Raw genomic sequence first — 16,998 nt, 5'->3', positions numbered from 1 at the left:
CATACTGTGGCAATATATGACGGTTGCAAAGTACACTTGTTTATAGAGTTCTTCATACAGCTGAATCTATTATGAAACCTCTATCGGTGCCAGGGGTCCGCAAAGGTCTACACCGGTCCCGAGACCAGTCACTGATCAACCTTGAGGGTCCAAAGAGGATCTGGTCACCCTTCTTCCCAGGTGTGGGCATCAGCAATGTATAGGTTGGGCATTGCCAAATAGACACTATCCAATTGGCTAGCAGATTGCATCTCCTTCTGTTATGCCCAGGCAGGACTGCATCTTGGGGGTCAAGCTGATTGTCAGATATGGCACCGTCGGGAGCCCACTTACAAGTAGTTCCCATAAAAGAGATCTGCATGGCTGCAACGTGGAGTTCTTTCCACACATTCACATCTCATTATTGCCTGGATAAGGATGACAGGTTTGGCTAGTCTGTCCTTCGGAACCTTTTTGAGGTGTAGAACCCAATTCTCCCGCCTAGGGCCCGTTGTTTGGGTTCAAGCTGTCTCCCCCTCTGTCACCAACAGCACCACTGTTGTGCCCGTTGGCACCTGGTTAGGTGTCTGTTGGTCCCCTTTTTATTTTGGGGAGCAGTCTATAGCTAGGGATTCACCTATGTGTGAAAACTACCATTCTGCTTGTCTTAAAAGAAAACAGAATTGCTTACCCGTGACAGGTGTTCACCAAGGACAGCAGGATGTTAGTCCTCAAGAAACCCGTCCACCACCCCATGAAGTTGGATTTTTCCTATTTTTTTTTATTTTAATCATAGTTCTATATTACAAGACTTGAGAGGGATCCCGCATGGATGCATGGTATAGGGCATGCTTAGTGTGCCCAGTCAAAGTTCTAGAAACTTTGACATAAGTTTTCTGCATCGGATCGCCATCTCATGATGTCACCCATGTGTGAGAACGAACATCCTGCTGTCCTCGGAGAACACCTGTTACAGGTAAGCAACTCTGCTTTATCTGGCTACATGTAGTCGAATAAAGTGTATTCAGATGGACATTTATCCAGCTGAATGTTCAGAACAAGTTATCCGGCTATCTTTAGACGGATAACTTCTCAACTAAGTGGCCTATTGAATATTGGCTTTATGGTGCCATTTCCCAGCCCTGGTTCCAATTCACTTGGAAGCCCAAAGAAGCAGGAGGACACTGCCAGGTCAAAAAAATAAATTAATAAAAGCATTCAGAGTCAGGGATACTGTTTGGGAGAGGATGAGAAGCTGGGCATCTGCCTTCCTCTGGGCATTCATCTACTGTGCTGCTAGGATTTATCAAAGTGCAGCACATTTCTGTGTAATATATTTATTATCATTTAAATGGATGCTTCATGCTACGGGAAAGGTGAAAATTTGAGATATTGAAGGTATGCAGCAATAGTTTATGCGGAAGATATGGTTGTGCTGATACAGGTTTGAATTTTGATTAATGGGGCATTGTCATAGATGGTAAATTGGGAATATCTGATATGTTTAAAAGCCATTTGTAGTGGCACTTGTGTACATATTAAAGCAATAGATTAGTCAGGAACAGGTTCATCTAAATGGACCAATTCTATTGCCTCAGTTTGTATTATCCTTACCTTTACACCAGAGAAAAAAACTGAAAGTAAGGCAGGAGATTCAAGCATAGCAATAACATAGAAAAGTTCCTTTCTTCTTAGAGGATGTATGGAAACTGAATAAAATTAGCTCAGATATTTAGTTATATTTCGTTTGTAATTCCGAGGTTTTTATAATTACTAGATTAATTGGCAAGACTTATTTTCATTTTCCGTAGTGTGTAGTAGCAAATCTACGCAAAATAAACTAGATTGGCTGACCCTGCTGCTTCTCCAAAACTATAAATAACCTGAAGGAAATATTAGGATTCCAATATCCTTATTTTCAAATTTCATTCCCCCTTTTTTGATAGCCTTAGCAATGTCACTTTAACAGCAATTGAATATTGTTCCTGAAAATACTCAAGTAACAGATGGTTTGATTTATAGATTACAGTCCAAAAAGGCAAATAACCATTCAAGTGGAGCACAGGACTTGGTGAGAGAGGTAACGGTGGTGGGGCTGCTTGGCAATAGTGATCATAACATGATCAAATTTGATTTAATGACTGGAAAAGGAACAGTGTGCAAATCCAAGGCTCTCGTGCTAAACTTTCAAAAGGGAAACTTTGATAAAATGAGAAAAATTGTTAGAAAAAAACTGAAAGGAGTAGCTACAAAAGTAAAAAATGTCCAAGAGGCGTGGTCATTGTTAAAAAATACCATTCTAGAAGCACAGTCCAGATGTATTCCACACATTAAGAAAGGTGGAAAGAAGGCAAAACGATTACCGGCAAGGTTAAAAGGGGAGGTGAAAGAATCTATTTTAGCCAAAAGATCTTCATTCAAAAATTGGAAGAAGGATCCAACAGAAGAAAATAGGATAAAGCATAAACATTGGCAAGTTAAATGTAAGACATTGATAAGACAGGCTAAGAGAGAATTTGAAAAGAAGTTGGCTGTAGAGGCAAAAACTCACAGTAAAAACTTTTTTTAAATATATCCGAAGCAGAAAGCCTGTGAGGGAGTCAGTTGGACCGTTAGATGATTGAGGGGTTAAAGGGGCACTTAGAGAAGATAAGGCCATCGCGGAAAGATTAAATGATTTCTTTGCTTCGGTGTTTACTAAAGAGGATGTTGGGGAGGTACCCGTAATGGAGAAGGTTTTCATGGGTAATGATTCAGATGGACTGAATCAAATCACGGTGAACCTAGTAGATGTGGTAGGCCTGATTGACAAACTGAAGAGTAGTAAATCACCTGGACCGGATGGTATACACCCCAAAGTTCTGAAGGAACTAAAAAATGAAATTTCAGACCTATTAGTAAAAATTTGTAACTTATCATTAAAATCATCCATTGTACCTGAAGACTGGAGGATAGCAAATGTAACCCCAATATTTAAAAAGGGCTCCAGGGGCGATCCGGGAAACTACATACCGGTTAGCCTGACTTCAGTGCCAGGAAAAATAGTGGAAAGTGTTCTAAACATCAAAATCACAGAACATATAGAAAGACATGGTTTAATGGAACAAAGTCAGCATGGCTTTACCCAGGGCAAGTCTTGCCTCACAAATCTGCTTCACTTTTTTGAAGGAGTTAATAAACATGTGGATAAAGGTGAACCGGTAGATATAGTATACTTGGATTTTCAGAAGGTGTTTGACAAAGTTCCTCATGAGAGGCTTCTAGGAAAAGTAAAAAGTCATGGGATAGGTGGCGATGTCCTTTCGTGGATTGCAAACTGGCTAAAAGACAGGAAACAGAGAGTAGGATTAAATGTGCAATTTTCTCAGTGGAAGGGAGTGGACAGTGGAGTGCCTCAGGGATCTGTATTGGGACCCTTACTGTTCAATATATTTATAAATGATCTGGAAAGAAATACGACGAGTGAGATAATCAAATTTGCAGATGACACAAAATTGTTCAGAGTAGTTAAATCACAAGTAGATTGTGATAAATTGCAGGAAGACCTTGTGAGACTGGAAAATTGGGCATACAAATGGCAGATGAAATTTAATGTGGATAAGTGCAAGGTGATGCATATAGGGAAAAATAACCCATGCTATAATTACACAATGTTGGGTTCCATATTAGGTGCTACAACCCAAGAAAGAGATCTAGGTGTCATAGTGGATAACACATTGAAATAGTCGGTGCAGTGTGCTGCGGCAGTCAAAAAAGCAAACAGAATGTTGGGAATTATTAGAAAAGGAATGATGAATAAAACGGAAAATGTCATAATGCCTCTGTATCGCTCCATGGTGAGACCGCACCTTGAATACTGTGTACAATTCTGGTCGCCGCATCTCAAAAAAGATATAATTGCGATGGAGAAGGTACAGAGAAGGGCTACCAAAATGATATGGGGAATGGAACAACTTCCCTATGAGGAAAGATTAAAGAGGTTAGGACTTTTCAGCTTGGAGAAGAGACGACTGAGGGGGGATATGATAGAGGTGTTTAAAATCATGAGAGGTCTAGAATGGGTAGATGTGAATCGGTTATTTACTCTTTCGGATAGTAGAAAGACTAGGGGGCACTCCATGAAGTTAGCATGGGGCACATTTAAAACTAATTGGAGAAAGTTCTTTTTTACTCCACGCACAATTAAACTCTGGAATTTGTTGCCAGAGGATGTGGTTCGTGCAATTAGTATAGCTGTGTTTAAAAAAGGATTGGATAAGTTCTTGGAGGAGAAGTCCATTACCAGCTATTAAGTTCACTTAGAGAATAGCCACTGCCATTAGCAATGGTTACATGGAATAGACTTAGTTTTTGGGTACTTGCCAGGTTCTTATGGCCTGGATTGGCCACTGTTGGAAACAGGATGCTGGGCTTGATGGACCCTTGGTCTGACCCAGTATGGCATTTTCTTATGTTCTTATGTTCTTAAGTAACTTTTGGGGGAGTTTATCTGGGTGAGAGGGGGGAAGTGTTCAGTGAAATTGGGAGGGATTTATTTGGGGACGAAAACAGAAGTTTCTTTTGACATGTAAAACATGCCTCTAGTTCAAAATTCTGGTAATAAACTATTGACTTTCTCTACCAGCATACAGACATTCCAAAAAACAAAAAAATCTTTCAACTTTCTTTTTAAGAGTTCCATCTTAATTGGCAGTTGGGTCCCTGATAAATAACAGAGCATTATTTATTACTCCAGGAACTAGTTCAGGATATTTTTTTTTCAGTGAACATCTCCAGCTGCAGCTTGTTAGTGACTGCATCCCAAATTAGAAAAAAAAAATCTTCCCTGCAGTACACGAACTCCTATTGTTTGGAGATAAATAACCATCTCATCCCCTATGTAGCTGTGAACAAAGAACATAATGGTACATCTGGTTTATCTGTTAATCATGTTAATCATGCAAAAATTAAGTAAATACTGCATATTCACTTATAGGAACTATTCTAGACAAGTCTAAAAACATGCAGGGTTTTTAAGATTTTCTTTTTAACCCTTTCATTCGCTTGTTCAGGTTATATAAGCTTTTTACCACTGTGTTGCTTAGTTGGTAGAATGCATATGCAGTTGGAAGCATGTAAATAAATAGGAGATAGATGAGTACATTTGTATGATAGCTTGACATATATTTTAAAGATCTTATGTAATAGTGCTTTTTTAAGAAGCAGATTGGACTAAAAGAAATTAGGGAAGCTAACAAAATCAGCAGCATAGTAATGGACGATTTCAATTAACCTAGTATTGACTGAGTGAATGTCACATCAGGACATGCTAGAAAGGTAAAGTTCCTAGATGAAATGACTATTTCATGGAGTAGCTAGTACAAGAACCAACAAGAGGCAAAGCTAATTTAGACTTAGTGCTTAATGGAATACAGGATTTGGTGCAAGAGAGAAGTGTTGGAGCCACTTGGTAATAGTGATCACAACATGATCAAACTTGACTTAACTGGAGGGAGGACACTAAAGAAATCTATTGTGACAGCATTTAAGTTTCATAAGGGTGACTATGATAAAATGAGAAAAATGGTTAGGGAAAAACTGAAAGGAGCAGCTGCAAAGGGTTAAGAGTTTACATTAGATATGGACCTTGTTTAAAAATACCATCTTGGAAACCTATACCAGATGTATTCCATGCATTTGAAAAGGTGAAAGGAAGGCTAAATGACTCCCGGCATGGTTAAAAGGTATGGTAAGAGAAGCTATAATAACTAAAAAACATCTTTCACAAAATGGAAAAGGAATCCGAATGAAGAGAACAGGAAACAGCATAAGCACTAGCAAGTTAGATGCAAAGTGATGCATGTAGGGAAGAGTAACCCAAGATATAGCTACACAATGTTTCACTTTGGGAGTCATCATGGACAATATATTGAAATCCTCTAAGTGTGCAGCAGCAGCCAATAAAGCAAATAGAATGCTAGGAATAATTAGGAAAGGAATGGAGAATAAAACATGAATATCATAATGCCTCTGTATCACTCCATGGCATGACCGCAATTTGAGTATTGTGTGCAGTTCTGGTCACCACATCTCAACAAAGATACAGTAGAATTAGAAAAGATGCAGAGAAGAGGCAACTGAAATGATAGGGGATAGAGCGATTCCCATATGAGGAAAGGCTAAAGATGCTAGGACACTTCAGTTTGGAGAAGACAGTTGAGGGGGAGATACGATCAAGGTCTATAAAATGGGTGGAGTGGAAATAGTAAACATAAATCAGTACTTTCAAAAAATACAAAGTCTAGGGGACATTCAATGAAGTTACTAGGCGATACATTTAAGACAAATAGAAGAAAAACATTTTTTTAAATTTATTTATTTAAAATTTTTGTATACCGACGTTCGTTATGCAAACATCACATCGGTTTCCATGTAACAAAAACTGGCCAACAGGGCTTTACATTGAAACTGATTAAAGAACTGGGGAGTGGGAAGAGGGGGGAAACATGAAGGGAAATTATTGTACAAGAATAATATAAGCTAGGTAACATGATTATAAGCATGAGAGCATGATTATATATAGGCAGTAAAATTATATACAAATATTATATACAAGTAAATTTTTTACAATGAGGATGATTTGGGTAGGGGGAAAGTGGAGAGAGGCGGGGGGGGGGCAAGGGGAGGGGTTTGTGGAGGAGTGAAGGGCAGGGGGTACTCAACGCATAATTAAATTCTGGAATTTGTTGCCAGAGGATGTGGTGAGAAGCTGGGCATCTGCCTTCCTCTTCCTCTTTAGACAGGTTCCTGGGTGAAAAAAGTCCTTAAACCATTATTAAAGACATAGGGAAATCCACTGCTTATCTCTGGTATAAGCAGCATGGAATCTATCAACTTTTTGGGATCTTGCTAAGTACTTGTCACCTGGTTTGTCAACTATTGGAAACAGGATACTGGACTTGATAGACCTTTGGTCTGATCCACTATGGCAAATCTTATGTTCAGTGAAAATTATGGCAAAGAGAGAATTTAAAAATAAGCTTGCTGGGGAAGCAAAAACTCATAATAAAAACCTTTTCAGATACATTCCAGGTACAGTTTCTCTTCTCTGTAAGTGATTTTTCTTCCAGTTCTATTGAGTCTATTTCCTCTATTCTAGAATCGATAAATCTATTGCTTAAGCAGAATGTTTTATTTTTTAATATAGCTAAAACTATTTTTCCAGTTACCAGTGATGTGGATTTATCTCATTCGTTTACTGTCCAAATTGAAGAGGTAAATGTTGATCCAGTTCAGGTTGTTCATGATCTTGGTGTCGTCCTTGTGACCACAATTCCCTATGATTGTGCAAATAGTTTTTGTTTTTGTTTTTTTAATTGTGCAAATTACATTGTCTCAGGTTTTTATTAGATGAGAATGATTTTAAATCCATGATGCATTCCTTTGTGCTGTCAATTCTAGACTACTACAACGCCATGGCATTGGGCTTCTGAACTGTTGTTTGCATTTGTTGCAATTGTTGTTAAATTCTGTTCCTTGCCTGGTTATGCATTGCCCATTGTGAGAACATATTGCTAGGCCCGACGAAGACGCCTGACACCAGGACCTCCCAACCCACGTGGTCCCGCCCTCCTGGACAGCCAATCACAGGACGCCCTGGAAGGGCTTTAAATCCTAGCCCCTGCCCGGCGCCACGCGCCAAAGAAGCGCATCAAAGGGGCCGGCCCCTTTGTGCGCCCCTTCGTGCAGCCCCGGAGGGCAACCCAGAAATCTTTTTCTTTTTTTCTATTTGAATCAGTGAGTACAACTCACAGATAACCGTCCCAAACCTGAGCGCCCCCCGGCTCCCTTCTAACCAGAAACTCCTGCTCTCCTTACCTCTCACCCCTTCCAGCGCTCTATTCCACCTCAGCACTTCACAGCAGCTGATTAAATATTTTCCTCCCTTACAATATTCAGCATGCCCACGCTCACTATCCCGATCATCTACAACCATCGGAGAAACTTCTTAAAAAACCAAGCCACACCCAACATTCTACAAAAAAGACTTATACCAATCATGACCTCACCACTAAACCAATTTCTGCGCCTCATGCTACTCTCTTTAACCCTCCTTAATGCTCAATCCCTGTCGAAAAAAACCCACCTCCTCTACGACTATCTAATGGAAGCAAAACCGGACCTCTGTGCGATTACCGAAACCTGACTGAAACCTGAAGACAAAGCATTAATCAACCAACTCCCTACACTTTCCTATAACATCTTCTCTATCCCCAGAATTAAAAGAAGAGGCGGCGGTCTGCTACTAGCTGCAAAAAAAGAACTAGGACTAGGTCTACAGTTCGCAAGTTCCTCAAACTCTCTTGAATTTGCGGTTTTCAAATCCAAACACCTACAAATCTGCCTCACATATGCCCCTCCTGGAAGCATAGAATCGGACCCGTCTCCCTTAATTGAACTCATAGCCAAGCACATCAACACAGATACCACTGCTATAATCATGGGAGACTTCAATCTCCACGTGGACACAACTCCTCAATCTTCCAGTTGTGAAACCTTTCTCAACACGCTTAAATTTATGGGATTCAAACAAATCATTAAAGGTCCGACACACAAAGCAGGACATATGCTGGACTTAATCTTCATAATGAAAGCCTCACCCCCTCCACAGCTACGACATGCTCCCCGGTGCCATGGTCGGATCACAGGTTGATTTCCACAACTTTGAAGAACCTCCAACCCATCCTTCAACCGAGACAAAAAACCACGATCCATTTCAGGAAATTATGCAACCCAGACATCCTTAGCTCACACCTATCGGCAGCTTTAGACAAACTGGACCTCTCTGATGCAGAGTCAGCTTCATCTTCCTGGATCAAGATCACCAAGGAAGTAGCAGACACAACCTGTCCATTAACCACTAAAGCCCTTCACCCGAATGCCGACAACAGGAAACCTTGGTACACCCCACAACTAAAAACCCTCAAGCAAGAGCTTAGAAGCAGTGAACACCTATGGCAAAAAAATCCATCAGCAACAAACCAGGAGGCATATAAATCTCTCATGCACCGCTACAGGATATCCATCCTCCGAACAAAAAGAGATTTCTTCTCACGGAAAATCCACCACTTCATTTTCGACCCGAAAGCATTATTCTCACTCGTCTCATCCCTTACCAAATCTTCCCCCACGACCATTCCGGACAATCAAGCGGCTAGCAAAGCCTCAGAACTCTCCACTTACTTCAAGAAAAAAATCACCGATCTGATCACACCGATAAAAACCTATATTGGTCCTCTTTCTCCTCCCTCTTACTCTGCATATATCCAACAGACCACAAGCCTGGAAAACTTTGAGCTGACTTCCTCCCTCGAGATTGAAACAGTCCTAAAGAAGCTAAAACCTGCCTCACACCCCACGGATGCGATCTCTTCCAACCTACTCATCTCCATTCCAAAAACTATCGCCAAACCAATTGCAGAGATCATTAATTGTTCATTAACGCAAGGCATAGTTCCAGACCCCCTGAAACTTGCAATTCTAAAACCACTTCTAAAAAAAAACCGAACCTGTCCCCAGACGACCTGGCCAACTTCCGCCCTATAGCTAACCTCCCCTTCATCTCCAAAATCTTAGAAAAAATAGTCAACAAGCAACTCTCTGATTATATAGACAACAACAAAATCCTAGCCCATTCACAGTTCGGCTTTCGTAAAGCTCGAAGCACTGAAGCCCTCTTAATCTCACTAACAGACACCATACTTCTGAATCTTGATAAAAAAAACAACCCTGTCTTCTCATTCTCCTCGATTTATCAGCCGCCTTCGATATGGTGAACCACTCAATACTCTTGGATCGGCTAACTGACATCGGTATCAAAGGCACCGCGCACACATGGTTCCAGTCATTCCTCCAAAACAGATTTTACAAAGTCAAGATCAACAATAAAGAATCTCACCCCATCTGTTCCTCTCTGGGAGTTCCTCAGGGCTCATCCTTATCCCCTACCCTCTTCAACATTTATCTTTTACCGCTTTGCCAACTCCTCTCCAAACTAAATCTAACGCATTACATATACGCAGACGACGTGCAAGTACTCATTCCGGTTACGGAATCACTACAAAAAACCCTAGGCTTCTGGAACAACTGCCTTCGAGATATCAACAACCTCCTCACAAGCCTTAACTTAATCCTTAATACCAATAAAACGGAACTACTCCTCGTCTCACAGGACAGCAACTATGCAGCTTCCAACACGCTCCCCACAAGGCAACCATCCTTCTCCCCTCAAGTTAGAAACCTCTGAGTCTTAATGGAAAACCAATTGAACCTAAAAAGATTCATCAATAACACCGCAAAGGAAGGCTTTTTTAAATTATAAGTTCTAAAACGGCTGAGACCGCTCCTCCACGTCCAAGACTACCATTCAGTTCTACAAGCAATTATCTTTTCAAAAATTGACTATTGCAATTCACTTCTACTCGGCCTTCCAGCGAACACCATTAAACCCTTACAGATGCTGCAAAACGCCTCAGCCAGGATTTTGACTAAGACCAACAAAAGAGATCATATTACTCCCATCCTAATGAACCTGCATTGGCTCCCAATTAAGTTTAGAATCATGTACAAAGTACTAATGATCATATACAAAACCATTCACAATCTCATTCCACTGGAGCTCAATATCCCGTTTCGGCCACATTTACCCTCCAGACCGGTGAGATCCGCTTATAGAAATACCCTCTTTGCCCCACCCATTAAAACTTCTTTAAGAAAACTAGCTCTGTCCACTTCGGGCCCTGCACAATGGAACTCTCTTCCTCCAGATCTCCGGCTAGAACAATGCCCTCTTACCTTCAAAAAGAGACTCAAAACTTGGCTGTTTGACCAAGCTTTTCATTTATGGAGATGATCTTTCTAGTACATCACCCTACATACCAACAGACTAGCTCTCAGGTTAGCACTCCAACTCTGCAGATGATCAATCTAATTATGCTCCTTTTTACCCTTACCCTAAGTTAATTCAATATGCACTCAGATCTTTAGCAAGTTAATCTCTGGCCCCACGAAAGAGCCTATTATTTAATCGTTGCTTTGTTCCCTGTTCCATTGCTCCAAGTTATTTCATTCCCTGTTAAATGTAAAAGCATTCTTACATGCTAGTTATTGTTATACTGTAAACCGAAGTGATATGCAATTTTCTACATGAATATCTGTATATAAAAGTGTTAAATACATTACACCAATTTTATTCAAGTTACATTGGCTACTAATAGAGCAGTGGATAAAATTCAAAACTTTGACCTTGATTCATCAAGCCCTATATGGTTCTGTACCAAACTATTTAGAAAATGTTTTGTCCTGCATCAACCTGAGTGGTCTTTACATTTGCTGGACCAGCAACTGTTGTGTCTACCAGTAGTTAAGACCATTTGGTTACAGTGTACATGGAAGTGTGCCTTTTCTCAGGTCACCCCCATGCCTCTGGAATAGTCTTCCTATATGACTTCGGCAGCTAGCAGATTACAGGGGTTTTAGAAAGGCAATGAAGAGACAGTAGTTTTATGAAGCTTTTAATTGTTGTATGACTTGTTTGTGTTTTTAATTTCTATTTTAATTATTATTCTGTTTGTAATCTGCCATGAGCAGGTCCTGGTAAGATGGCGGACTATAAATCTTGTAATAAATAGTCTGCGAGGGAATCAATTGGACCATTAGATAATCAAGGGATAAAGGGGCACTTAACAGAAATGACGGCAGAAAAAGACCACTTGGCCTATCTAGTCTGCCCAGCAAGCTCCCACACTTATTTTCCCATACTTATCTGTTTCATCAACCACCAAGTTCAGGGCCCTTGTTGGTAACTGTTTGATTCAAATTTCCTGCCATCCCCTGTCATTGATGCAGAGAGTAATGTTGGAGTTGCATCAAAGGTGAGCATAAGGCTTAATGGTTAAGGGTAGTAACTGCTGCATCAAGCAAGTTATCCCGATGCTTGTTTACCCAATGCCTTGTTGGATATTGTCTGAATGCAAATCCTTTTTTCCACATTTCCCCCTGCCGTTGAAGCAGAGAGCAACGCTGTATATGCATTCAAAGTGATATATCAGGCTTAATTGGTTTAGGGTTGTAATCACTGTAATAAGCAAGCTACCCCCATGCTTATTTGTTTACCCAGATTGTGAAGTTCAGTCCTTGTTGGTTATCTGAATGCAAATCCTCTTTTCCACATTTCCCCTTGCCGTTGAAGCAGAGAGCAATGTTGGAGTTGCATTAACTGTGTGAAGGCTTAATGAGTAAGGGTAGTAATCACCAGGTAGTAGCTTCCACTCCAGTAATCTACCCCCATGGCTCTTCTCTTCATTCCCATCCTCTAGCCTTTATGGATCCACAGTGTTTATCCCATGCCCCTTTGAAATCCTTCACAGTTAGGGATAACAAGGCCATAGCAGAGAGTCTAAATGAGTTCTTTGCTTCGGTTTTCACTGAGGAAGATATAAGCGAAATACTCATGCCAGAAATGATATTCAAAGGTTATGATTCAGAAGCATTGAAACAAATCTCAGTGAACCTGGAAGATATAATAGGGCAAACTGACAAACTAAAGAGTAGCAAATCACCTGGACAGATGTGCTGAAAGAAATGAATGAATTTGTGGATCTGCTATTGGTAATTTATAAACTATCATTAAAATCATCTATGATACCTGAAGACGGGAGGATTACCAATGTAACGCCAATTTTTAAAAAAGGATCCAGGGGTGATCCAGGAAACTACAGACCAGTGAGTCTGACATCAGTTTCTATTATTTTGTCTAGCATGAACATATAGAATAAAATTACTGAACATGTAGATAGGCATAATTTAATGGGACAAAGCCAACATGGATTTAGCCAAAGGAAGTCTTGCCTTACCAATCTGCTATATTCTTTGAAGGCATAAATAAACAGGTAGATAAAGGTGAGCCAGTTGATCTGGTATATCTGGATTTCCAGAAAGCATTTGAAAAATCCCTCATCAGAGAATTTCTTTGGAAATCAAAAAGTTATGGGATATGGGGTAGTGTTCTATTATTGATTGGGAACTGGTTAAAAGATAGAAAACTGAGAATAGGGCTAAATGGTAAATTTTCTTAATGGAGAAAGGTGAGTAGTGGAGTGCCACAAGGATCTGTTCTGGGAAACACTGCTTTTTAATATATTTATAAACGACCTGGAAATAGGAACAAGTGAGATGACCAAAATTGGCTGCTGACACAAAATTATTCAAAGTTGCTAAATCACAAGAGCATTGTGAGATATTGCAAGAGGACCTTGAAAAACTGAGAGACTGGGCAAGCAAATGGCAATTGAAATTTAATAGACATGGGCAAAGTGATAAACCATAAACCATTATTAAGGCGGAATTGCAGTAATCCACTGCTTATCCCTGGGATAAGCAGCATGGAATTTATCTTCCTTTTGGCATCCTGTTGGAAATAGGGTACTGAGCTTGATGGACCTTTGGTCTGACCCAGTATGGCAATCTCATGTTCTATGTTCTTATGACTTTCTTCCATTTATCTGAAAGCTACTAAGACCTCACTGAGCAACGTAAGTGTATTTTTTTCCAATAGGAAAAGATCTCATTGAAAAATGCACCCACAAGTTCAGTGTACAAGGAATTATGTTGCTCATCTGAATTGAAATACATTGGAGCAGAACCCTTGCAGGAAATTAGTTTATATTTAGACAAGCCGTTAAGCCCGTTAAAACGGGCTACATCCCTCTGTCTCTCACCTCCCTCTCATTCTCTCTCCCCTCACTCTTCACCACCCCCTACCTCCCTCCCTCTCACCCACTCAGTCCCTTCCTCCCTCCCTCCCCCCTCTCTCCCTCCCCTCTCCCTCAGTACCACTCCCTCTCCCTCAGTCCCACTCCCTCCCTCCCTCTCTTAGTCCCACTCCCTCCCTCTCTCCCTCCCTCTCTCCCCTCACTCAGTCCCACTCCCTCCCTCTCACTCAGTCCCACTCCCTCCCTCTCACTCAGTCCCACTCCCTCCCTCTCCTCCCCTCTCACTCAGTCCCTCCCTCTCTCTGTCAGTCCCTCCCTCTCTCTCTCCTCCCTCGCTGCCGCTGCCACCCGCCGCCACTGCCTCCCGACGCCGCCGCTGCCACGCGACGCTGCCATTTTTTTTCTTTTTTTCTGGCTCAGACCGACGTGCTCGCCCGCACATGCGCGGTAGAGCTGGTCTCTACTGCACATTTGCAGCACGTCGGTCATCCTTCGTTTATTAGGTAGGATCTTCAGTAGGGTCCCATTCTAAACTGATCATGCTGAGAATTCTTAAAACTTAACACTGACCTCGTCTCAAAATAGACGTAGAAATAGAGGTAATCATTCAGTGCCATTTTTAAATTTGGAGTCATCTGAGCTGGAGGTAGTGGTACTCTCTGCCCTACCATAATATGGACAGCTTCCAAGGAGATAAGGGAGGAGGGTTACCTGACCAGGAGGTGGAGGAGGAAGGTTGGGGGGGGGGGTAGAGGTCTCTTAGGTCAACAGTGGCCTCTGATCTTGACTCAGAGAGGGAAGTCAGGCCAGCACCATGGAGGCCCTTTTTGGGTGACTCTGGAGAGAGTAGAGGTTGGGGGTGGGGCTGATCTTAGGCCACCAGGGGCCATTTGATGTTGATTGGGTAGGTGGGAGCATATTGGACCTGGAGCAGGGCTGGATTTAAGTTGTCTGCACCACAGAGTCAGGAGACAATTCCTTCCCTTCCTCCTCCTGATTAATTATTCCCCCTTAATCTCTATTACAGTGCAGGCTCCAAAACTGAAGCAGAAAACAGAGCCAGGAAATTCTGCACAGGGCCTCCTCCATCCCTCGCATACAGACCAGCCCTGCGGTACCCTGCTCCTCCTCCCACACAAGTTTCCTGTTACTATGGAAACCCACGTGAGGGGAGGGGGCAGCACAGGGGCAGTCAGTTGGCAGGAGGCCATATGCTGAATTGTTTGGCTCTGCTTGGTACTGCTACTTCTGTTTCTGGACCGGCACTGTGACATAAAGCTATGGGGCGATACTGTAAGAAGCAGCAGGCCTGGATTTAGGAATGCAGTGGGGGTGCTGACAGCACTCTGGTGCCTATAAAAAAAAAAAAAAAAATAACGCCAGAGGCAGTTGCCTATATTACCTATTCCTAAATCCAGACCTAACACAGAGAGCTCTTTAATAGGGTAGCAATAACAGATTTGAATTAAATCCAGTTTTAATGCTGGGTTTACTTAAAGCTTAATGCCCTTTAATAAATGGGGCATTAGAATCATGTCTTAATAACTTGGCGTTATCTCCAAGATCAATTATTGAGTGAACATAGGCACAAATTAGGATTTTCAAAATTTCACATCAGGTTGTGATATATTTTATTGGATCAACATAAAAATTATTCAAAAATGATGTCCATAACTATTACGACCATATAATAGGGACTATGTAGTAAAAGTTAGCATGCATGATAAGGACCTTTTGTGCACTCTAAAAGTAGCCTTAAGACTGTCCCACCGTATTTTAATGTGAATGCCCTAAAATTAGTGCATAAATGAATGTAAATGAGGGAAGGTTATTTGCAAATGATGTCTTAGTGTGTGCACAGTAAATAGCATCATATACTCGCCTCACATTATTTTATAACAGGCTTATTGACACCAAAAGTTTTAACACCTGCCTTGGAACAGGCATTAAATATTTTGTAGACTCTGTGCCAGGCTATCCTCAGTTAACCAGTCCAAAATGGAAAGAGTGAATTAGCATGGTGAATCTCTTCCTCCCCTGCCCTCTCAACAGAGTGCAAGGAATTTTTTGTGTGTAATCTGTATCCCCCCCCAACTTTGATGACACCAAACTAAGTGGGACTCTAAATCCCGCTTTTCCTCCACCCACCCTCCTCCAGAACCAAACTAAGGGACTTCTGAGTCCCACTTTTCCCCAGAAGGGTCCCCCCATATCCTACCCTAGCTGATGCTGGTCAGCTGCTGAAAAAGGACCCACGTTGAGAAATAGCTTGGAATCATGTTGAGAAACAATTTTGTTTTTTTGTATTTAGTACTCATGTTTAGATAATACTAATTATCTTGAAATTACATGCATAAGTTTAAATATTCAATTTACATTTGTAATTAATGGAGATCTGTAGTTCAAAATTGAATATATAAGGTTTGTGAATTATAATTTGTGCATTGTGCAATATGTATTTTAATAAGATGTGAATGAATGGTGTGGATGTGTTTAGTTTTTAGAGTGTCTACACAGGTATGTGTGTTTTGCTGTTTAAATAAATGTTATACACATTTGTTATGTTTTATCTCTCTATTTGTTGCGGATGCAGATAAAAATTGAGGCAGGAGAGAGCTGAGTTTATTTCCACCTCACTGCTATTTTAAAAAAATGGCACAGACAGACCTCTCGTACTACTTTGACATGCAGGGGGTAGGGGGAGGAAAATTGTCAGGGCTCAGTGGCCGCTCTTTTTTTTTTTTTTTTTTTTTTTTTGAGTCCAGGAGGTTACATTGGATCTCAGAGGTCCCTTACGTGTTGTACTAGGGGATGATGGGAAAATCCGTGTGCCAACCTGCCCTTTCATTTTGGGCCAGTTAGTACAGAGATGGCCACAGCCTGTGGTTAGGGATTTTGAAACTGCAAAAATTTATAGTTGGAAAGTAGAATCAATATGGTCCTTGGAAATTGGATTGGCCTACAGCTATTAACCAAAGTACTGGGGAAATCCTGGTGACTCAAAAAAGGAACTGACACAACTGCAACATAGCCCTCCGCTTCAAAGGTGGAAGGAAGAAAAAAGGGAATTGGGTTCAGCCAACGCTGGACCCTGACTTTAATAGTTCGGGGAAAAAAGCACAGAAGTACTTCTATGGCCAAGTCCAAAAGCAAAGAATGTTCATGCATTGTCTGAATTATCAGGAAGGCTTCTTACCCTGTAAAAATATTGCAAGATGTAATTTTGTTATAGGTTTGATACTTGCTTGATTTTGATAATATTACTATC

The 16,998-nt window shown here is 41.1% G+C and overlaps 1 protein-coding gene across 6 annotated transcripts in view; it reads left to right on the top strand.

Annotated features, from left to right (window-relative positions):
- Nucleotides 1-16,998, top strand: part of ORC5 (origin recognition complex subunit 5) — a 320,424-nt gene that overhangs the window by 263,031 nt on the left and 40,395 nt on the right. The window lies entirely within an intron of this gene.

The sequence above is a fragment of the Rhinatrema bivittatum genome, chromosome 9, assembly GCF_901001135.1.
Source record: "Rhinatrema bivittatum chromosome 9, aRhiBiv1.1, whole genome shotgun sequence".
Taxonomy (NCBI): Eukaryota; Metazoa; Chordata; class Amphibia; order Gymnophiona; family Rhinatrematidae; genus Rhinatrema; species Rhinatrema bivittatum.
Note: the sequence above shows the minus strand (reverse complement) of the source record. Positions and strands in the feature narration are given on the sequence as shown.